This window comes from Chelonia mydas, chromosome 14 (genome assembly GCF_015237465.2).
Source record: "Chelonia mydas isolate rCheMyd1 chromosome 14, rCheMyd1.pri.v2, whole genome shotgun sequence".
NCBI lineage: Eukaryota > Metazoa > Chordata > Testudines > Cheloniidae > Chelonia > Chelonia mydas.
In genome coordinates, this window is record NC_051254.2 from 17,811,714 (window position 1) to 17,836,278 (window position 24,565).

The 24,565-nt window shown below is 43.2% G+C and overlaps 1 protein-coding gene across 2 annotated transcripts in view; it reads right to left on the reverse strand.

The window, feature by feature from the left end:
- The window catches only part of TNRC6C (trinucleotide repeat containing adaptor 6C), a 314,076-nt gene that overhangs the window by 286,910 nt on the left and 2,601 nt on the right, over positions 1-24,565 (reverse strand). For both annotated transcript variants that reach the window (XM_043527807.1, XM_043527809.1), the window contains exon 2: positions 17,052-17,147. The gene's annotated coding sequence lies outside the window, so the exon portion shown is untranslated. The remainder of the gene's footprint in view (positions 1-17,051; positions 17,148-24,565) is intronic.

Below are 24,565 nucleotides of genomic sequence, written 5' to 3' on the forward strand. Positions count from 1 at the left end.
AAAGAATGGGCTTTTTGAACAGCAAAAGCAGAGTAAATCTAAGGTGTGTGCACACGCATGCATGCATGTCCTTCTCAACAAAGCCATCTGAGTGGGCTGTCAGTTTAAGAAATGAGTTTAAGAGTCTCGCGTGACTCAGGGAGAGCAACACTGCCTTGTGGAGACCTCTATAGAAAGAGTCCATCCTCACATACAGACTTATCTCAGGCTGCCTGCTTCCTAGCTGACCTATAGAAGCAGTAATTTTCATTTGCTTTCAGTGTCCTTGGATTTGAACTTGCATCCCAGCAGGAGAGAGCTCAGAACATCAATGAGTGAGTGGGACACTGTGTATGAAAGGAGGTGGGGTTTAAACATTATTTAAAAGTGGGCTTACAAGTCTGGCAACTTCAATAGGTGATGTGAAAACTTCCTGTTGTGAGAAGGGGCTATTACTGTCATCATCCAAGGTCTTTCCTGACTTTGGAGGCAGACATGTTGGCTTCTCAAGTCAAGCAGTTTGTTTTTCGCACATTTTGGCAGCATGTGTGCCTGCGTCTGGAAGGAATTTCATTACACTTAAAGGTGAGAAGTGGCCCTTCACTTATCATAGCTTGAAGGATTTTTTGGGGGCGGGGTACTGTGTAAAACTCAGCTCACAGGGGGCTGTGAGGTCCTTTTCTCTGGTTTCAGTTCCCCTGGGTCCTCATGGCTTGACTCTCAGGTATGCACAAATGCAGTAACTCAGTAACAATCTGCATCTAAATCAGACTCGAGTTTCATGAAGCAAACCCATCAATTGGCCCCGGTATGCTCAAATTTAGAGATGGACCACAGCCACCATATTCATATCTGGATCCAAACCTCCTCACAGTTTGAGCTGGCCCATTATAAAGTTAAGAGACAATTGCAAGCATGGTACCAGGATCAGAACATCGCCACAGTTCAAGGGTATTTACATGCAGGATTTTGATTCAGTCAATTCTCTGCTTGATACTGGACCCAGTTATGAACCTTAGCGTGAAACTTTCAATGACCATAGACTGGATTCCAAGTTTATAATGAAACACACAAGCCAGGAGAGTTTGGTGTCTTCTAGGTTACATAATGGAAGGTTTGTCTGGCTTTGGTGAGTCTTATAATATCCTGTAGCCACAATGAGATGAATATATGTTGTCTATTGTGTACTTGTTCTGGGGTGTGGGATCAGGGGCTGACCCCACTCCCCAGAACAACTTCCTGAGAACACACAACCAAATGGGACTGGTGGAGCTGCTGTTAGCAGCTTGATGAGCATCTCCTGTTTTCTATTTAGATCCTTTTCTGGCTTATTTGCTGACGTTTGTTTATTTTAAGCCCAAATGGCAAGTGTGTCTACTAAATTGAGCTCCTTTTCCACACATGCATCAGCTCAGTTTCTTCTCCTCTTATGATGAGGGGTTCACTGACCAATGATTGGCACAGTCATTTGTTAGAAGCCTAATTTGTACTGACCTCATTCTCATACAGCAGGTGGGCTTTGGGCTATTGAAAAGATGACATGACAGGAGTTAAGATATCTCCAAAATCTTTATGAATTTATCATTTAAAAAAGAGAGAGTTAGAAAGGGTGCTGTTTTTTTAAAACACAGTAAAATATATTAAATAAACCTCCTTATTTTTTTTGATGGTGGATTGGCAACAATGGATGATGCTAATTAGAGATTCCATAAAGCAACTGGCTAATTTCCAAAGAGGGTGGTGTAAGGCACAAGAGAAGCATCTCAACAATTTACAGCTTAACCAGTTTTTATTTTCTCTTTATTGCTGTCACCAGGATTAACAAATGCGAAGTATTTATCCCATTTTACTGGCAAACTCTTTTAGTACTTTGGTGCATTAATGTAAACTTTTAAAATGCATTTGTTGTTTTGTGGTGGGTTTTTTGGTTTTCTATTGCAAAATCTGAAGTTCTAACTTCTAAGATAGGTTCATGAGTTTGTCAGTTAGGGTGTTACCTGCTCTAGCAAAGACATCTCTCATTAGAGACAGCATCAATTAGACTCATTTAAGTTGTTATTTATTATTATTATTATTATTGAGGAAAATCCTCTGGATCATAATAATCTTTTCCTAAAAAGATCCATATGCTAAATGGAAATGGACCAAAACTGATGATAAAAATGTTATTTTCAAGATTCTGAGAGAGCACCAGAGGAGAAAAATTAAACAGAAATTAAACAAAAAACATTTCATTTTGCAGGCTTTTTCTGTATCTACTTATGTGTACTATATGTAGCACCTTCCACCTGAGAATCTCAAACTGCTCTACAAACAGTAATTAGACCTCACAAGTCCCTCATCAAGTAGATGTAACAAAACATGCTACTGCAGCTTGCCTTGATCTTGTTGATTTGATTCTATGTTGACTTTTAATCGCTCCTGACCAGTTTCCTGCCAGGATACATCTGGTGAGTTGGTCTAAGTGCTGCTCTAGCGGTTGCAATAAAGTAGCCAAATGAGCAAGTCTGTTAAGTTGGGAGTCCTCAAAACATATCAATAGGGAAAAGATTGATCCCCTTGGAAGCCCTCTCTTGTGCTCTGGGAATGGGGCTCTTTCAGTAGCTCTGGACCAACAGCAACAGGAGTTCCAATACATATATTTGGATTGCTGATTTATTTAAAGGAAAATGTAGGAAGGGTGGGTTAGTGTTTTGGGTGCTAGCCTGGGAAATAGGAGACTTGGCTTCAATACTCTGCTCTGCCACAGACATTTTGAGCAAATCACTTAGTCTCTCTGGGCCAGATTTATAAAGGCAGATACATGTCTAGGAGGAACTCCCATTGAAAGCCAGACACCTAACCTACTTAGGCACTTTTAAAAATCCCACTAGGTGCCTATCTGCTTCTGAAACTCTGTTGCCCATCTGTAAAATAAGGATAGTAGCATTGCCCAACCTCACAAGGGTGCTGTGAAGATAATAAATATATTACATATTGTGAGGAACTCAAATACTACGCTAACAGGGGCCATATATCCCTTAGTTCAGTGGTTCTCAACCTGCGGCCCATGGGCCTCTTGTGGCCCAATCAGCACATAGCTGCAGCCCATGTAACATTCTCAGGGCCATAGAGGTAGTATTCAATGGTAAACAGGTTGAGAACCACTGCCTTAGATAGATGTTTAGCTAAGAACCATCCTCAAATATTCTTTAGCTGTGAAACACAACACCTTCTACCACTGCTCTGTTTAAACAAGTCATCCAGGACTTGAGTACCAAAGTGGAGGTGCCAGCTAGTGCATTGTAGAGTGGATGGGCTTTAACAGCATCTTTACTCCAAAGTGAAAGCCAAAAGCTTCCACTTTGTTGGTAGATATCTGCCACTAGTCTTTCCCATTTTCCCATCACTGGCCCCATAATGGTACACAATATCCTAATCTCACTCGGATCCAACAGAGGCTCAGAAGTCCAGTAGATTTGCCCAGTTTCATCATCGTGCAGATTAGCTCATCCTACCAGGCGTTATGGTGGCCGCTATGATCAATATAGTCATTAATAGGCTCAAACCCCTGCAGATGTGGGTGCTCAGCACCTCTCTAGACACAGCATTAAAACTCGAAAACTCTGGCCTACATTTTTAAGGGTATTTAGGTATTGCTACATTCAGTGTGAAAACTGAATTGTCTTTGAAAGCATAAATGAGAACAGAAGCCTAGGATAAAAGATCCTAAGAAAACTGGTAGCCACTAGCTACTGTCTTAGCATGAAGACAATTATAACCATTGTAAAGAGCACGATCTTGTGGTAAAGGGTAGTTTTGCTGCATGACAAAGCCCAGCTTGTTCTTTACAGTCTCCTGATATGAAATCATGATGGTTACTGTTGCGTTTTAGCTCCCAGGCTAGAAGAGTCCCTGGGGACGGGGGGCAGAGAGCGAGAGTGAGAGAGAGGCACGCACACACCCACACCCACACCCACACCCTCACACACACAGAGTGCTGAAGCAATATTATTTCAACTTGTGTTGGATCAGGTGCCAGTCTGCAACTTTTTCCAAGCTCTGAAGATAGCAGAGCCTTTTTGTGTTGGTCTCAGATTTGGGGGGTGAACGGCACAAACATACAACAGAGGGAGGAGAGTAAGAAAGGCATCCATCCCACTGTGCTGGGCAGAAAGGTGATGACTGCCCCAGCTGCAGGCTTGTTAGTTTGAGGATTCCATGGCCTAGAGGATCCCACTTCTGTTTTTGCTAGCCTGAAAAAAAATTTTCCCAGACCCACCTTGACAATGATTTTTTCCCCTGACTCCCTATCCTCCCAAACATCATTTTTGGCTCCAGGATTGCACCACTCTGTGCCTTCATCTGAAGGAACACCACAATTTCCTTGTTCTATCTACAGCTTTATGGACAGAGGTGTTCACTTTTTATAATACTGGTCCATATCTGGTGACCAAGGAAATAAAGACCAGTCTTTTACCAGCCCTCCTGTGTATCACACTTATTATACATCCCGACCTCAGGGGAAACATCAGCTAAACTCCCACCTCTCAGATCAGATAAAATCCTTAGGATGGTTACTACTGTTTTATTGGACTCTCTTCTGATGTTAAAGAGGATGGATAAAAATAACTTTGTCCGAACCATTCTGCTATTTATACACCTTCAAGTCAACAGTGTAAAGGTTACCTGCCTGTGACCTGTGCTAAAGCTGACAACATAATTTGGCCATATTTAATCTTACTATGTGTATGCGGGAGAGAAGCAAAGTGAGAGCTTTCAGAGGGGAAGCCGTATTAGTCTGTATCAGCAAAAACAATGAGGAGTCTTGTGGCTCCTTAGAAACTAACAAATTTATTTGGGCATAAACTTTCGTGGGCTAGAACCCACTTACAAGAGGCCTGTGAGGAGACAGGGCTAAAAGAAAAGCAGATTGAGTTAAAGATGAAGGGGGAGATTTTTCAGAGGCACAAATGTCAGTCTGGTGTCTAGCTTGCAGAAAAAGTCAATGGGTGTTAAGCACTGAACTGCTATTTATGCCTTTGAAAATACACTGTTCTCAATGCAGAGTAACCCCAAGAGTTATTCTTAGTCTGTGGTGGCATAACTAAGAATAGAATCTGGTTTATAGACTCAAATTTAATGATCTTGAGTTAAAAAAAAAATCACTGAATCATAGAAATATAGGGCTGGAAGGGGCCTGGAAAAGTCATCAAGTCCAGCCCCCTGCACTGAGGTAGGACCAAGTAAACCTAGACCATCCCTGACAGGTGTTTGTCCAACCTATTCTTAAAAACCTCCAGTGATGGAGATTCCACAATTTCCCTTAGAAGCCTTTTCCAGCTTGTAATACTCTTGTAGTTAGAAAGTTATTCCTAATAGCTAACCTACGTCTCCATTACTGCACAGTAAGCCTATTATTTTTTGTCCTACCTTCAGTGGACATGCAGGACAATTGATCACAGTCCTCTTTATATCAGCCCTTAATAAACCCCATGCTCTGAGTGTCTCTAAGCCACTGACTGCCAGAAGCTGGGGCTGGACAATTCGGGATGGATCACTCGATAATTTCCCTGTTCTGTTCATCCCCTCTGAAACATCTGGCACTGCCCACTGTCAGAAGGCTAGAAGGACCATTGGTCTGACCCAGTATGGCCATTCTTATCATATCTGAAGACTTATCAGGTCCCCGCTTAGGCTTCTTAAGACTAAACATGACTTTCCTCATAGGTCAGGTTTTCTAAACCTCTTATCATTTTTGTTACTCTTCTCTGGAGTCTGTCTAATTTGTTCGCATCTTTTCTAAGTGTGGCACCCAGAATTGGACATGGCACGGGTGAGGCCTCAGCTGGAGTACTGAGTAGAGCAGGACAATTACATGTGTCTCTTACACATGACACTGCTATTATTACACTCAAGAATGGTATTAGCCTTTGTTTGTAAATGCATCATACTTTTTACTCATATACAATGTGACCCACTGTAACCCCAATTCCTTTTCATCAGTGCTATTGCCTAGCCAGTTATTCCCCATTTTATAGTTGTGAATTTGATTTTTCCTTCCTTAGTGAAGTATTTTGCACTAGCTTTTATTGAATTCAACTTGTTTATTTCAGGCCAATCCTCCAATTTGTCAAGGTCGTTTTGAATGAAAATACAAGCCCCACTTCCTGGGGCTTGCAAAGGAAATATGGAAGTACAGATGGTGCGTACAGTGGGCAAAAAGACCCTGAAGTCAGTGAAGTTCTTTCCACTGACTTCAGTAGGGTTTTGAATGGACCCAAAGACTATAAGGTAACCGAGTCTGCACAGGTGATAAAATGCAACACTTCCATGTTGTGATCTAGATGCAAAAAGTTCATGACAGTCTTCAAAGCTTCACAATCATCTATGAAACCCAATTCATAAACCCATCTGTTAAAGTCCCTGCTTTACAAGCAACCATTTTATACTAAAATCTTTGAAAAAAATATCCCAGGTGCTAGGTTGGAGTTCTGCATGGGGCTTTAGAGCTATTATGCTGAGAGGTGTGGGTGACTACACCAGTTACAAACCTCTTTCAGACTTGGTGAACACACCCTTTGTTCAATTAATATAATGTCAGGAACCCCCCACCTAAGAAAAAAGGGGTTGTGAACCCACTTAGGAGTTGTGGACTGAGTGGTCAGAGGGTTTTGCTGAGTATTGTTTAGGTAAGTGTTTATGGAGGGCAGAGGGAGAGGCAAAACACACAGAATGAGAGAGACTCAGGACCAAAGCCAGAAAGCCAAGCAGCAGCATGTAAACATGGTGCAATCCTGGAGAAGCTCGGAAAGAGGGTCAGGAGTGCTGGCTGAATGAAGCTTGCGTGTGTGAGCTAAGAAACTGCTCCTCTTGGTTTTGTTCCCTCCTGTGTTTGAAGAAGCAGAACTGTAAAGGGGCCCTCACCTCTTGAGCACCTCTGAGTGGCTGTGTATGGTACCAGATTCCTTTTCCTGCCCCTAGCGCCCCCTGCCATCCGACTTTGGTGGGTCTTCAGTGGCTTGGCCCTCCAGCCAAGTCACAAAGTCTAAATGAACCCCCTTTTCCTCTCAGCCTGCTGCTTCTTGAAGTGCGGTGTAATAGGACCAAGGGACCCCAAGCAGAAAGCAACAAAGGCTGAATACACCACATCACAAGGACTTGGTACATTCCTTATAACAAAGCAAGACAGCATCAAAGAAAATACCTGGCTCCATCATCAATATCTACTTCCAACTGGGACATTCCCATGGCCGTGAACTTTGAGTAGCCGCTTGGTCAAAAAGAGGTAACGGAATATTTATGAAGTCCATAAAAGCATATAATCATCAGTTCAGTTTTTCCTGAATCTGGCTAATGCCAGGAACTTTGTACTGTAACAAAACCTGACCTGTGACCACCCAAAAATAAATGAAAATTATCAGCAAATCATTGTCCATTACCTTCAGTGGGACGATTCCTCCATTAAAAGAATAATTGGTGGGAAAAACTCATTTCTACTAAAGCAAAAAATAATAAGTTCAGATAATGCAAATATAATTCAGAAGAAAGTTTGAACTCTGCTCATTTGCTTAAAAATTACCCATTAACTACTGCATGCTAATTATCCACCTTTTTTCATTTTGTTTTTATGAGAGAGATTCATTCATTTTTAAACAAAATAAATGCCCAGAAAATCATGCCACCCACTTCAATTATGATCAAAATAACCATCTCTATGATAGGCTAAAGCAGCAACAGCAGCCCAGAGAAAATGTATTCTGAAGATAACTCATTACTGAGCACTTTGTCTCACCTTCCCTTAATAAACTAGTCATGTTTTTCACTTTATAAACATCGAAAATATTGGGTTTTTAATAGGGTAATTTGTACTACGAACTCCTGTAAAGATGTTTTGATTTTATTTTTTTGTGGTTCATAAAGCTCTAGTTATGGAGTATATGTGGACAAAAGGACTTTGACTTGTTCATTTTTTTCATTTCCAGATTGCTCACTAGAAATCCAAGACCCACTCCCTGACTCTGAATGGAGGTCTATGTGAAATTTGAGAGCTAGGATGGGTAATTAGGTTTGTCAAGTTATTCCACAAAAGGCAGTAAGACACATGGTACGATTTTCAAAAATGCCTAAATGACTTTGGAGCCTAAATCCCATTGATTTTCAATAGTATTTAGGCTCCTGAGGCTGCCTAAGAGTATGTCTACCCTGCATTGTAAATCTGGGTCTGTGGGACCTGCGCTTGTGGACATGGTGTTTCCAAATCCATGCCTGAAGTTTCAAACTGCATTGTAAACCTGGGTTTACAATTGCTGGACCTGGGTCTCAGAATCATGCTAACGTGTCCATACCTCACTACGTAGACCTTCTGACTCAGGTCTGCATAGATCCACAATATAAAATGACAGGGCTCAGACCCAAGTCTCAGGGGGCTAGGTCTCTGATCCCCCTCTTCCCTGCAGCAGGGTCCTAGGACCCGGGTCCTGACTGCTTGCTGACCCAAATCAGACAGATTTGTATGTGGACGGTAGGGGGGTTTGGGCTTAGATCTGAGACTACAATGTAGACATAATCTAAATCGCTTTTGAAAATGGGATTTAGGAACTTCTGTAATTGTTAACCCTACACTAGGAACACAGCTCTTCCAGATGGTTTGAATAGATGGATCTTTTGTTATTGTTTGTGTGTGTGTGAATAAAATAGTTATCTTTATTCAGTTTTTAAATAAAATGAGCTATATAAAAGAGAAATTGGATGGACTAACAAGGTTCGAAAAACCACACTGATATCTAGTCTAGCTACAAAGATGCAGCCATATTTATTACTCGCCATTTATGCCTAGGCAAGTGACCTTCTGTTTATTGTGCAAAACTTACTTATTTTGTTGTTACCCTGTCCTCCTGATTCTACCCATTTCCCCATTTGTCTGTTTTATCCACCTGTAGCATCCTGCCAGGAAACTACACTGCAAACTCTCTGGACCAGAAACTGTCTTTTCTTTTACTTGTTTAGACACTGCCTAGCACAACAGACCCTTGTTTGGCATCCCCAGTGCTATACAAATAACCGTACAATAATATGCACATATATCTATACACACATAAATAAAAACAATGCTACACTTCCAGATGGGCATCATCTTGTTCTCAATGAAGAACTCCCATGGACTTCAATGGGAACAGGACTGAGCCCCAATACACACTGCTGGATGGCTAAAGATGCCAAGGGTCTGATACTCTTTCAAGGAGAAATTTCAGGATCCTCGGCATCCAGAGGGAGGTGCCCACAGGCCAAATTTTTCAAAACTGGTCTCCATGTTTGGGGGTCTCAGTTTTGGGGTGCCCAGCCTGAGACATCAAGGGCATGATTTTCAGCCATGCAGAATATCCACAGCTCTGAACGAAGTTGGTGGGAGCTCCACGGGCTCACTATCTCTGAATTCAGGCCACAGATGCTTCAACGTGGGTGCTCAAAAATAGAGGTCTGAGCTGGAAATCCATAGGAGCCGAAAGCAGTCAGTACCTCCCGGGTGGTATTCGACAACGCAAGGGAGTTCTTTGCCCAAGGTCAGTTGCAGACCCAGAAATGGAAGTCTGGAGTCCTGACTCCCAGAACCTTGTTATAACCACATTGGGGCCAGAGGTTTCAAACCCCAGCCCCCAGGGCTCTTAGGAGCCAGCATGTTCCAACTCACCATCCACTGACCTGTTAGCAGTCACCAGAACTGGAAGCTCAACTTTGGCAGAGGACTTCAGTTCTGGGCTCTGATTGGTGAAACTCTGAAGGTCCTGACTGGTTCCCTGCTTCTACTTAAACCAAGCAGAGGAACAGGAAGGTGTCCGTGCTTAGGACTGTCTCCCTTGTGCTACCTGCTCCTTGATTCTGACCTTCTGCTATCCCGACCCTGCCTACCTTTTGACCGTGGGCCTCTGACCTGTCTCAATCTCTGATCTCCTGGTAACCTGTCTCCTGACATGAGACTCTTAGTCTGCCCTCTGCCCTCTGTCAGTTTCTGGTGCCTTGGTATCCAGACCCAGACTGCCTCCTCGCTCCCAACTCATGCTCCAACCACTAAGTCAGACCACCCACCTCCGAATGGTGACAAACCACTAATTGCAGCCTCCTGGAATGAAAGCTCCAGGCTGAATCCCCGGATCCAAATGGCCCTGAAGATATCTCCTACCTATCTTACATTGGTCAAACCAAACCCCAGCCCCAATTCAAACCATCCAAAATTTTGGCAAAGTTGGGACGTTGATCTTTGCCTCTCACAGCCCTTTATTAGAAGTCAAAATAGGACTGAAGAAAATGGTTTTATCATTTAATCTGCAAATGTATCCCAGGTTTCCCCTCCCAAGAGGATTTCTTTTCCTTGATTTCATCATGCTCAGAATGCTATCATCTGAATGTCCACTGACTCACTGAACACTGAAACCTTGCTGAAGGGCACTGTTTGGTGAAGGTGATTTCCAAAACAACGAGAGAGATTTGGAAATATAAAATGTGAGGCCTGAATCTGACCTCCGTTTTACACCTGGGTAACATAATTAACTTCAGTGGCATTACTCCTGATGTACACTGGCACAAATGAAGGTAGAATTAGGCCCCTGGCACTCAAGGATGAGGATTTGTGCATATCGTCACAAGGGTAAGGTGGTAAAAGCCATACCAACTGGTGCCAGCTCTTTTCCAAGGCCAAAACAGGTGCTTTCCCTTTAATAGGCGGCCATCTGTGTCACACAACTCTAATTAAGCATCTGTTCTCCAAGAGGCTAACAAGTTCTTTTACTGATAATCCCAAACAGCTTGCCAGCATTATTTATAACACAGCTACAGTGAGTCCCCTCTCTGGTTTGAGTCCCTTCATTGTTAGAATAAGATCTAACTGCATCATTATTATAAAAAGACACATAAAATATAACCCAACTGTACACAGTATACATGGAAATCCCTACGATTTGAATTCATACAGCTTTATTCAGAAAAAGACTTAACGAGACAGGTTGTCACTGGGCATCAAAGGATTTGGGATGATATTTAGGATAACAGTTTTTAGACATGGAGCAAATCCTATTATGATACCAAATGGCCATCAGTTGTCACGGTGGCAGGTATAGTGCACATCTGAACTGGGATGCCAGCCACGAGCCTGGTCATCTGAGATAAATTGTACATCACACTCCGTTTGCCCTGTGTTAGACAGGGAATTGAAAGGCTTTCGTGTGCATCAGCAGCTGGCAGTCACAGAGCACTGATAGCATCTGCCTCTTCTCCTCTGCTCTGCAATATCCCTGCATGTGCCCAGTGCTCATAAAGGGAATCTGCTAGTAAAGGATATGGAATTGGATACACCTGGGATTCCCAGAATGCCATAATAGGAGACAAAACAAGGTATAGCAGCCACCGGAGCAATAGGGGTATTAACTAAAGCTTTCACTTGGGGTGTTTGGCCCTACATGAGAGCCCTCTGATCCCAAGCAATACTAGTGAAGTCTTAATAGGGCCCAGATACTGCTTCACAAAGGGGCTGATCCAAAGTCCACTGGACCGAAAGTCTTTCCATGAACTTCAATGGTCTTTGGGTTAGGCCCAGAGGCTGTTAGATAAATAGAAATGGGAGAAAATGAGGAGTGGTCACCAATCTTCCAGTCAGAGGTGGTGAACAGCTTAAACCTGAGTGCATTCAGACACCAAGAAGGGCCTCAGACCCCATTGGGCTGGGTCCAGTGTTCACCCCAACTAGACACCATATCTATTTATATATCAGAGCCAATGCCCACTGAAGTCAATAGGAATCTTTCCTCTGACTTCAGTAGGTGCTGAACTGGGCCCTAAGTAAGGACGAATCACCTTGGTTAAGTGTCTTATCCCACTTCTAGCCTGGGTTACCCTTGTCATTCAACTGCCGGCATACAGCAGCACAAACAAATACTGTCTCCAGGATCCTCCTTCAGCCTCCAATACAGCAACAAATTTAGCAGAGGAAAGATTCCCCCCATCCTCCACTATCTCTCTTTCTTTGTTCATTCTTTTATCTCAGCAGTCCTCCAAAGTCTATTAGCTCTACTGCTCACAGCAATGCCCCCTGCTAGTGTATATCAGCATGGACCTTCTAGTTTTCTGTTCTCCTTGATTCCAGGGGAGCAGCAGTGCTCTTCTTGCTTATGCTTTTCAAGATCAGTTACTAGCGGTGCAATTCTAGAATCATCCCAGGCTGGTGCAGTACCCTGGGAACTGAGCCACAGCCCGTGAGGTGTATTAGTGCCACAAGCGAGGTTGCTAGCAGGCTGAGGCCACACCCATCAGGTCCTCATTGCTGTACAGGAAGATTAAAGAAATACATAAAAATGTGCTGACCAAGATAAATTTTTCTTGCAAAAAAATTCCTGGGAAGTTCACAGCAGTGATATATAAAAGTGCTGGAAAGTTTACAAAGCAAGGGAGACTTTATAAGGGTCTAAAAACACACAAAAGAAATAACTAAATTAATTTCTGTCTTGCAACTGCTAAAGGCCATGCCAGCTTCTTATGATAATGATAATTTCCACGAGTCACCGGGAGCCACAACACAATTCTTTCTTTCCTTTTCTTTTTTAGTGGCTATTAATCCAGCTATTGCAATGGAAACAATCTTAATAGCGCGCCATTCTTTTGAAACTTCTGGCGCTAATTTTCACCTCATCACTCTTCCAGGTACAAACAGTTCTACTACAAAGAGATACAGAGACAAGCCAGCGTGATAAAACAAAACACCACCAGACACTAATTAAAAGATTGAGATATAGACTATCAGGTTAGCTTTTGCAAAGAAAAGAAAATAAATAATAAGAGACAATGTCCGGCAGTCAGAGCAGGGGATTGGAAATCAGGACTCCTAGGTTCTATTTTTGCATGTGCCAGTGACTCACTATATAACTTTGGAAAATTCATTCAGTGCATGATTCTTCTCTCAGTTATACTGGTGCAAATCAGCAGTAACTCCATAGCTATGAGAGTGCCACTGGTATAAAAACAACATGAGAGAGCAAAGTTATGTCCTTAACTTCTATGCCTCAGTTTGCCCATCCATAAACTGGATATAACACTTAATTAGTACACCAGAGGGGCATTGAGAGAATAAATGTTTGTTTATTGAGATTGGTGGGCCTCAATTTGACACTGCTGGATGAAACCTCCGCAATACGTATCATGATCATCATACTCTAAATTAAATCAAACAGCTTTATAATAAAATCTACAGCTGTTGTGATCTAAGGAGTGAAAAGATGGGCAGCATAATTATCTGTTTGGGGTTCACTGTGAAGAAGCAATCAGCTGACAGAGCAGAAGAATGATGGCCTAGTTTCAGAGGGGCTGGGAGATGCTTTAAATCTAATCAAGTTGTCCCAATCTATCCCAGACCTAACTGAGCCCCCAGCCAAATTACTTTAAGCAACCACATGCTTGACTGCCACTGAGAAACAAGAAGGACAAATAACTACAAATGGGCTCCATCCAAATCCCTGGAATGGAGCACTCGGATATTTTTGGGATAGGATGGACAAAATGAAATCTGGATCCAAATGTTCTACCTTGGGCTCACGTTTACAAATAATTGGCTCAATGTGAAAAGGACATTTTAAATGCATTTGGTATCTGATTAATGGCAGTGGCTGTATCTCCCCTCCTCCCCAACCTAGCTTTGAGACAAGACATTAAAGCTAGGTCCTTTAGACTCCTCACATGCGATTTATGAATATGGAAGCAAGAAGACCCATGGCATTTAAAAAAAGATAAGGAATAGGGAATAGCCCCATTGTCCTAGGGAATATTCTCTTTTCTTAGGAAAATGAATGTTCATGTCCCAGGCTGTGTACAAAGTTATTACGTGGCAGATTACGTCATCTGCTAGTTTCATATTCTGCCACAGCAATTTTGCCTTTCGGAGCCTTTTGGAGGTTTAAGGCCAAACCGGACTGGGCTTCAGCACAAATGCACAAGAGGAAGGTCACAAGGAGCCTTCCCACTTCTCGCAACCCCACACAGGTCCTAACCACACAAATGCAGCTCCTGTGGTTTCTTGACGGCAGGGCTTGATCCCACTGGTACTCTTCTGGGATGTAAGCCATCTCAGAAAAAGGACGGATGCAGGGTAATGCCCCACCCCCTTCACCCTGCAGGGTTCGCTGGCTGGGGAAGGCAGTGGTCATTACTTAGCATGTGGTGCAGAACTGGGGAGGGCATGCACCCTTCCAGAGTTGCACTCTGATGCAGGACACCATCTACTCGGCGTTGTGGTTTAACAGCATAGCCTGGTTCTTTGGGCTCCCTGCACGTTGAGAAAATGACCTCTCTCTCCTCACGACTATTTCAAAACTTGGATTCCTCAGTTCCCATCCCTGCACACTCCTGCTGTTGTCTCTGTTAAAGGGCCAAAAGCATTACCTTATTGAGAGGCACCGGGCTGACACGCCACCACTCACTGGCAAGGAGGGAAGAAGATCATTCTCTGAAGAGCTAAAATCCTAATCTGCCTTAAACTGTTTAAGACCCAGGACAAGCCCTTCCAAGGTAGCACCCATTGTCAATGACATGCTGATGAGGGAGAGCAAGGCAGCGTCATGGAGCACTCGACATGTGTTTCAATACCGTGAAAGAGGGTCTTGCAAAGTGAAGATCAAGATTCAGTTAGACTTCACTCTCCATTATTTAAGTGTATTGCTTTCTGCACTCATTAGAAGCTGGTGTGAAAGGGCTGCAGTAGGACAAGGCATCAAGGGATTAAAGACACCAAAAGGCCGTTTGACGAATCCTGATATCCCTAGGCACCATCAGGCTTGAGAACCAAAACCTTTCCCTCCCATTTCCAAGCAGCCAGCACTGCAATGTGTCTCAAAGAGGTAACACAGTCCTTTGGGTTTGCAGCATCGCAGAGATCATGATCAGTGGGTCCATTTTCCAGGCACACCTCTCTCATATTTCAACAGCGCTTTCCATTCCAAAAAGATCTCAAAGCACTTTAAAAGGTATAGCAACCCAAGGGCCTTAAAACCCGGCCTCTCATACAATGGATATCCTGGCCTACATGGTGAATTCCATTGAATAACTGTGAGTTCCTGTATAAAACACCACTTCCTTTCTACAGGATAAGTGGACTGGAAGGCCGCAGGAGTGTATTTACACAGGAATCTGCTCAGTCTGCCACTGAAATGCAGCTATCATTGGGGTAGAACAGGCCCCAACCCCACCACATGGTAGGAAAGAACAAGAATGTCAGGGCAGCGTATGAGGGAAGCAAAGTATAAAATTAGTTTGGACAGGATCCTGGGACTAACTCCCCTACTGTTGTGAAAATGCCATGGATTTTGGTCAGTTTTACACCTCATTTGGAAGGTGACATTTCCATCAGCACAGTGACCCCCTCCCAACATTCCACTGGGGCATCAATTCTGTACTGACCCAGAAAGAAGGGGTGCCATTATGGTGACTCACCGATACCATATGTCTGAACCTGCTTAGCTTGTGACTCTGTCAAGGCCATAGTCCAAGATGGAGTGACTGAATAACACAGACGACTCATGGACTTTCTGCTCTCTTCCTGGTCATTCAGAGTTTACATGGATGCTAGCAGCTACCCTGTCTAGTAGCTAAGCTGCTCTCTGCAAAGAGATCCACTCCTAATTTTAGGCAAGAAGGATTGTGTACAATCTGGGCAGGGATATCTTAGCAGTTTCCTAAGAGAGGATGGAGAGAACCTGGAAAATCTACCTCTTAAACGTTCAATTTGAACTCTACCATTACTATGAGAAATTAACACTACCCCTCCCCCACCCCTACACGTAGTCCCGCAATCTGATTTAGGGCATGCCTATATGGAGAGTGAGTACACGGCAAGCTGCGGCGTGGATCTAGAGCGTGCTAGCATGAGGCACGCTAACTGGCTGCGTGGATCCTGCTACTGGGCACTTAAAGTTCCGCAGTGCACTTTATCCAGATCAAAGAGCACTAACGCTCCATACAGACAAGCCGTTAACCTGTCACTCGTTTCCTTTTCTTGGCTTTTTGGATACAGACAAATGAAGAATTAAACCAGAGCCTGATGCTGGGCTCAGCAACATAGGCGCCGACTTCTACTGGCGCTGATGGGTGCTCGACCCCCTTCTGAACCCGGCCCTGCCCTGCCTCCACCCCTGCCCCGCCCCCATTCCAACCCCTTCCCCAAAGTCCCTGCCCCAACTCCGCCCCCTCCCGGACCCTATTCCGACTCCTTCCCTAAATCCCCGCCCCGGCCCCACCTCTTCCCCACCTCCTCCCCTGAGTGCCCCACGTTCCCACTCCTCCCCCGTCCCTCCCGGAGCTTGCTACAGCTGTTTGGTGGTGGCAAGCGCTGGGAAGTAGGCGGAGGAGAGGGGACGCGGCGTGCTCAGGGGAGGAGGTGGAGGAGGAGGTGAGGCGGGGCAGGGAGCTTGGCTGCCGGTGGGTGCAGAGCACCCACTAATTTTTCCTTGTGGGTGCTCCAGTCCAGAGCACCCATGGAGTCAGCGCCTACGTTCAGCAACAAGTGTGACATATCAGTTTTCTGCCCTAAATGAACACCAATTTTTAATCCCCCCTTTCTCGTAGAGCTACAGGTTGAAAGCCCAGCAGCATCTTATCCCTTTATCTTTTCCAGGCAGATCAAATGTATAACATACAGTTAAATATGTGGGTTTTCTTTTGGTTCTGTTTCTTTCACATGATGGCACTTTGCATAAGAGTAGTGTTTTGTACCAGTGCCCTTAGCCAAATTGACGTCCCCACTGCATGCCACCTCACTGCAATTTTTGCATGTCATTTCTATTGTATACACAGTGTCTTTCAACCCACAGATTACAGAGCGTGGATTTTGTGGAGAGCAGACAAGTTTCAGGCTCACTTGTAAGTGTAAAATATTGTTAGTCTAACATCTGTTATTTCCTCCATCCGGGGACTACATCCCGCACTCGCATGCTAGGTGACCCAGAAGTTCCTTTCCAAGTAACTACTGCAATTCTGTCCCCAGAACATCGTATTTGATTCTGTGTGTGTGTGTGTGTGTGAGTGTGTGTGTGAGAGAGAGAAAGAACGCGCAATTTTACCTTTTGGAAGTTCTCAACTGTGAAACGTGCTGCAGCGCTTCCTGTGGGAAAGGCAAGCTTCCAAAATACACTGGGATTGGAATTGCTAGATCACTCCTGTGCAATGAGGAAGAGGAGGGAGAGACATTGAATAAATATTTATCTGTCTACACCGCATTTTGGAACAGAAAATCTGAAAAAGCAACAACCTCCAATAAAACTCTCAATCTGCTGAAGCTCTCTCCTACTCAGAAACCCCTGCAGCTTAATAACTTACTGATGTTTGGGCAGATTTTATTTTACTTTGAAGAAAGAAATAATGGGAGGAAAAGGATTGTCTAAAAAATAAGAGAAATCAAAATCAGCCCATCTGTGCCAAATTACTCAGCAATAAATCAGCTGTTACTTGCCTGGTTGCTCTGCTACACTTACGTTATTCCAGTTTCTTTTGTTATTAGCACAGTTGACTTTGCAATACCACAAGTGGTACCAGGGCTTGTGTAGCTGTGCTGCATTGTGTCATGCTATATTTGGATCAAAGGTCAGAGCGCTGCAATTGAAGAAGATTGCAAGAGATGGGAAACAGCATAATGATACTAACTTGCTGAATTCATATGTCCATCATCATTGCATTTTCCTGGCTGTCTGATGATTGAAAGTCCATGGAACAGGCCTCCCCCCAACTAGGGACATTATTTCACTCTACGCAGAGATAATGTCCATAAGCAGCCCGAGCTGCCAGCATGCATCATGAGCTATCAACCACCAGGCTTTGCTTAAAGGGTTTCTCCCAGCTCCCCCCTGGGCTTTATTTTGGGTGTACAGGAATTGTGATACTTTCACCCTCCCTGAATATAAATTGAGGATCTAGAAGTTTCTATTCCATTGACATACAGTAGATTTGGGTTCCATATGATGAGAGTGAAGTGGGGTGGCACACAACATTCACAAGGGCCTAGTCCGAGTACCTCTCTAGCTTTTGAACGGCTACTGCCTCCCCAGAAAAAATGGCCTTGGAAACAGAGCATAGGGGTGAAGTGCAAAATTCAGATGTGAATCCTCACCCACACTTTCCCACAGATGGGGCAACTGAATCTGGGGTCTATTAATTATTAACCCCAATCCCTACACCTAGTTCCTTATTACACAGAATGTCCCCCTTTTTTAAAAAATATATGTACAACAAGATCAGGAGATGCTGAGTGCTGCAAAAAGCAGCATGAAATATCCCTAGTGAATGTAGGTGGGTTGTTGTTTTCTTCTTCTTTAATAAATAATAAATAATAATAATAATATCAGGAGGAGGGCTGCTAAGAAAACAATCCCTTATTTTTGAAATACAATGTTGGCTACCCTAGTTGTGTCCCACATGGCTGGAAGTCTGGAATTATTACTCATGAGGCCCAATCCTACAGTTTTTACATGCTCATTGCAACTGCTGGGTTTATATGAGATGTAAGTGGTGAATAGACTTTGTGCGGGCTCCTTGCCCAGGGGTGAATTTTGTCCCATGGTGAATAATGGCTGCTGGCTCTGGCTCTAGGTTGAAGAGACCAGCTGTCAAACTTGGGGCCCTACATTGTGCAACTAAGAGCTGCATCTAGGCCATCAGATAACAGAACTCAGGCATATTTAACAGGTATCTGAGCATCTAAGTGCCCATCTGAGCATCCAAATGCAGAATGCAGAGACCTAAACTTAGATGCCTAAGTTTTAAGGCTGGGCCCTGAGTACTAATGGAAAGAACTTTCAGTTCCATTGAACATTTCCACTCTGCCTGGACTTCTACACAGCACAAAAAACCCCTCCCTAACCCTTGTCCCAGTACATCCAGGGTCCTGTATAAAACCTGAAATGGACTCTTTGGAGGGAAGTCATGGCAGGGTTTCCACTTCAGTTGATTCAGAGACATGATGAGGTGTATGTGGGGAGGAGCTATTTCCAGGTCATTCATTCATTCCAAATGTGACACTGGCTGACCAGGTCATACTAGAGCATATTCAGGCCAATTCACTTGTGTATTAGTATAGATCAAAATGAGTGTAAATGTAAGACTGTATTCAGGTGTTTAAACTTCATGAAAACTAGTGGAATGTTACTTGTACTGTTTTCACTTATCTGTCCCTGTTATAATGTAATAGCAGACATTTACACTGTGTATATCCCTGTAACTAAATAACCCTTCAAAGAAATCTTGTGAAATGCTAATGAAGGACATAAAGGACTTTAACAGAAAATGCTAACTTCAAAGCAAGTGGCCATTATGTATGGTGTTCGGAGGTCAAAAGACTAAGCGCATTCCTTGCTGACCATCATCAAAGGAAAAGCCCATGTGGGTAGGGACATTGTCCGCTTGCTTTCTGTGTGAAGAGACTACAAATATGGATTCAAAGAAAGATCTTGCATCTTTGAACTCTTTGGACTCTTACAGGGAAGTGTACCAGGTGCAAAGCAGCCATACCCAGATATCGAAGTACTTTGAAAAGGGAAACTGGCAGTTTATTACATCACTGCCATCCTTTGGAATTATAAACTGTGATTCACTTGTACATATATTTTACCTGCTTTAATTTCTCAGTACCTCTCATTCTTTTTTCTTAGCTAATAAATCTTTACTTAGTTTACTACAGAACAGGCTACCAGCGTTGTCTTTGGTGTAAGATCTCGAGTACCAACCGGAGTAAGTGACTGGTCTCTTGGGACTAGAAGCAATCTGCTGTAGTGTGATTTTTGGTTTAAATAACCTTTTATCACAAAGTTCAGTTTGTCTAGGTGGCAAGATAAACTGGACAGTCTAAGGGGACTGTCTGTGACTCCATGGTAAGACTGGCACAGTGATCCTGGAGTTTACATTAGTTACTGGTTTGGTGAAATCTAAATACAGAACATACCACCAGTTTGGGGTATCTGCCCTTGTTTTCTGACAGTCTGCCCTGAGTTAGGCACTACTCACAGTTGTGAGCCACTCCAGACAGCATGACACCAAATTTGAGGGATGAGAATTTGGTCTGACACAATACCACACAGGCAGTATGCCTGGCAGCTTTCCTATGGACCCCCCAAAACTTAGGGGGAGAGCACAATGTAAGTCTCACTGCACAGAACTGCACTCCCAGACAAATGCTGCTATTTTCAACAGAGTGGGGCCTGAAGTCTATTCCAAGACACCAAGACTATACCGGCGGGGGGGCAGAGGGGGGAGGAAGGAAGGAGAGAAGAGACACAACAGCCCAACAGTTAAAAAAGATTTTTTGTATTGTGATATTTTAAATGGGAAAAAATGGTAAGCGCAAAAGGATTTGTAGAGCTTCTCTTTTCATGTACAAAAGCCCTTCCAGAAGCAATCACCTCTGCTGTCCACACACATACACACACATGCACTGCGCTTCATGAATTCACATTGGCACTCCAGAGGCTTAAAGGGGAGAAGTACAACATAAGCCACCGTTGTCAGCAAGCCACCCGATACTATAATTGAGTCGGCTGAGCTAAGAAGGGGGAAGGAGAAAAAGAAAGAAAGAAATAAAAGATGAAGCCCCCGCATCAATGGGAAAACACTACAATCCCATGCATACATTGTCCAGTTAAATTGATGGTCTTGCATTATTTCTAGCTTGCATTAAATAGCCCTGTAGAGTTAACACTGTTCTTGAAAGATTACTTCACCTTTCACCTCTTAAGCTCTGAGATACTCCTAAAAGTACTAGCACATTATTATAAACGACAGAAAGCAACGTTAATGCCAAAATGCTCCATCTGTTCTCCTCCCTCCTCGTCACCAGTGTATTACTGGCATTATTAAAAAGAAAACATATCTTGGAAATATCGGATTCCCTTTCAGTGGCAAATACCATGCTTGGAAACTACCTCTCATCTCCATTGTATGCCAAGTGCCGACAGGTTACTATTTCCAACCTCTTGTCTTTGTTGCTCCTCCTTGACACTTCTCACTCTCTCAGAAAGTGTCAGATTATTATTACTGTTATTACCTTTGCCTCATCTTTGAATGTGAGAATTAGAAGAGAGATATTAATGGGAAGTTAGCAGAGGAAAAGCCTCGCACTTCGGAAAGCATCAATGAAGCCAAAATTAGGACAGCTGAAAACAGAAATGTTTTTTGCCATTTAAAAAAAGCAAGCAAGCAAGCAAACCCACAAACTGCGTTAATGTTATTTAGGATGCTGCAGAAGTATGGGCCAAATCCTCAGCTAGTGTAAACAGGTGTAGTTCAACTGAAGTTGCTGATGGCACTGTGCCAATTAACACTAGCCAAGGATCTGGCCCGGATATCTATATACAATCTCTTTCCTGCCCCCTCTCACATGCCTGGAAGAGATTTCCAGTTTTCATCCTCTCTCCTTCAAGCAATCCCTCCTTCCTTGACATCATAATCAACTCCCTTCAACCCTTCTTTCCAGGATCTGTGGTCTTGTGTTTGTCTCACCTAGCCTGTAAAGTCTGGGGGGCGGGGTAAGAATGTGCCTTAATCTATGTTTGTAAAGCACCCTGTAAATTACTAGATAAATATGTTTGTTTTCAACTGCTTATTTGTTTTTCAAAGGGGAATTTACGGGAAGGTAAAAAGAAAAGGAGTACTTGTGGCACCTTAGAGACTAACCAATTTATTTGAGCATAAGCTTTCGTGAGCTACAGCTCACTTCATCGGATGCATACTAGAGTCTTGGTCTTCTAGCCAGCCACGGCACCATATTGAATCCATATTTGCAGTCGGAGCAGAGGAGAGTTTGGAGAAGTGCCGTGGCTGGCTAGAAGACCAAGACTCTAGTATGCATCCGATGAAGTGAGCTGTAGCTCAAGAAAGCTTATGCTCAAATAAATTGGTTAGTCTCTAAGGTGCCACAAGTACTCCTTTTCTTTTTGCAAATACAGACTAACACGGCTGTTACTCTGATATGGGAAGGTAGGCAGCTGAATAAGTAATTAGGTACATAGACCATGACTGAAGTAAGAGAAAAGGTGGGTGAAGTAATATCTTTTATTGGACCAATAAAGCTGGTCCAATAAAAGGAATTATGTCACCCACCTGGTCTCTCTAATATCCTGGGATCAACACGGCTACCACAACACTGCGTATAACTGAGGTGACACAGATAAAGAAAGGATTGTGAACAGGAAATAACACAGGAATCTGAATTCTCCATTGCAGCCCAGGTTGCAAATAGTCAAGCCAGCATTCGTTGTGATAAATCAATTGGTAAAAGGCAGACAAGGAAGATATTTTTAAATGAAAGACTTCACCCTTTCTACCTACATTTGACAGGAGAGCATGATGAGTGATGCTGTAAAAATAAATAGACATCTGGCGCACCACCAAACAGCTGCATTTGAATGCCTCACTGCTAATGGCCATCACAGCTGGGCAGCTAGCTTCCAGTTACTTGGATCTGTGTGTGCCAAGGCTGTTTGCACATTCCAGTGTGGATTTGCAGATGCACCCATTGCATCATCCTTTTAAATGTGGCCTTTAAAGCTATTCAGTAAAAAATAGGTGCCTTAACCATTTTGAGGATGGGATTTAGGCATCAAGGACAACTTTGCTATTAAATCCTTCCCAAGAGTTAGAGTCTACTGGAAATCAAATGAATAGGGTCAAGATGGAATAAGGTATTTTAAATACCTCTTTTCCCAAGGCTGAAAATATAGCAAAAAGAAATTATGCATCAAAACTACCACCAGCAGCAGCGGTGAATACAGAAAAACGAGCTGTACAGCACTCCTGCCAGTTGATGGAAAACTTTAATACATAAAAATATTTTTCTGAGAAATAGACCCAAACCAGACCCTTGAATCCAAACCTCTTTGAATTTTAGGGTTGGAGGTGCAGAAGTGAAATCACAAAGCCAAACCTGTCCCTACAGTTTTGGTTCTCGGCCATTTCCAGTACCAGAAGGGGCCTATTTTTTGGTTCAATAGCAACCCAAATCCTGCACCAATATATGGGTCTTCAGCTGGTATAAATTGGTGCAGTCCACTGAAGTCAATGGATTTATATCAGCAGGAGATCTGGCCCAGGATCTTAAATGATTTCTACCACTGACCTCTTGTGTGACTTTAGGCAAATTGTGTGAAGGAAAACTGCAAATTTTAAATCAGACAATGATCTTTTTAGAGACAAGGCCTGTGATAATTTCTTGGACCAACTTCTGTTGGTGAAAGAGACTTTCATGCTCTTCTTCAGGTCTGGGAAAGGTAATCAGAGCATCACAGCTAAATACAAGGTGGAATGGCTTGTTAAGCATATGGAATTAACACATGCTGCAAGAGACCATTCAAAATTAAGTGGGCAGACACTGCAAACGACCATTGTTTTAAATCTTTTCAATACAACTCTACTGGTGTTAATGAGACCTCGTTGTTATTATAGCTTGAAGCCCGTTGTGCTAGGCACTATACAAACGCAGAGTAAGACAGACTTCCTGCCCCTCAGAATCTACAGTATACCAAACAAGAAAACCCAAGGAGAGGAAATGGAAGTATTAGCTCTGTTTTATAAATGGAGAACTGAGGCATAGAGAAACTAAGCAACTTACCCACAGTCACACAGGGAATCTGGGGCAGAGCTAGGAACCAAAGCCAGGACATGGGCGGCCCAGTCCAGTGCCTTAACCACAAGACCATCTTTCCTCCTAGAAGAGCACCTTGTCTTTGCTGTTTATCAGGATTCGTTGACCCGGTGGGGGGAGCAGAGAGAACTTGCCTTGCTAACCAGCTCCTTTCCTCATGCCTGATTCACACAGCAAATTTTTATGGGATCATAGTAACTTCCATAGAAATAAATGTAATGCTACGAATGCCAGAATGTGGATCATCATAAAATAGGCTGGTTAAAAAAAGGGAAGAAGGAGTTTGCCAAGGGGTGACTGGCTCTTATACCTACAATTAAATATGTCCTTGTTGAAAAGAGGGAAACTTTTTGTCCTCAGTGGAGGCTGACAAGCCCCTAGGCTATTGGCCATTGGATTCATGTGGCAGTATACTGAACTGTATCGCTTTGAAAGTCAACTGCCTAAAAAGGCAAGAAACGACTAACAAGTGGACTGTAAAAAGTCACATCACCAGCAACTATACAAGGCAAGGATGTCATGCGAAGGTGTTAGCATGTATTCAAGGAAATCTGAGCTCTGAACGCACCATCAGCAAGATGGGGCTCTCCAGGAGGCAGAGGGCTACTCAGCACAATCTGATTTCTCAGCATCAATTCATCTTATTGCTCCCTGTGTTGTTCCTGGCCCCATCATGTATCTTGCTATCCCTGACTTTGGGAGGTTAAGAAGAGATGATATTTCAGTATATATTTAAAAAATGATTAATTAATAAAAAATTCTATGTGGTACTTGCACTTAAAACAAACAAAAAAGGCTTTTAGTATAATTTACCTCCCTAGTTATACCTATTTGCATAAATACAGCTTGCACTAGGGTGGCATTTGAGGAATATTAATTCTCAGTAAAATGAGGAAGTTACATAAAGCCTTTTGAAAGGAGCAGAATTACATATCTCATTTACCTGGAGAT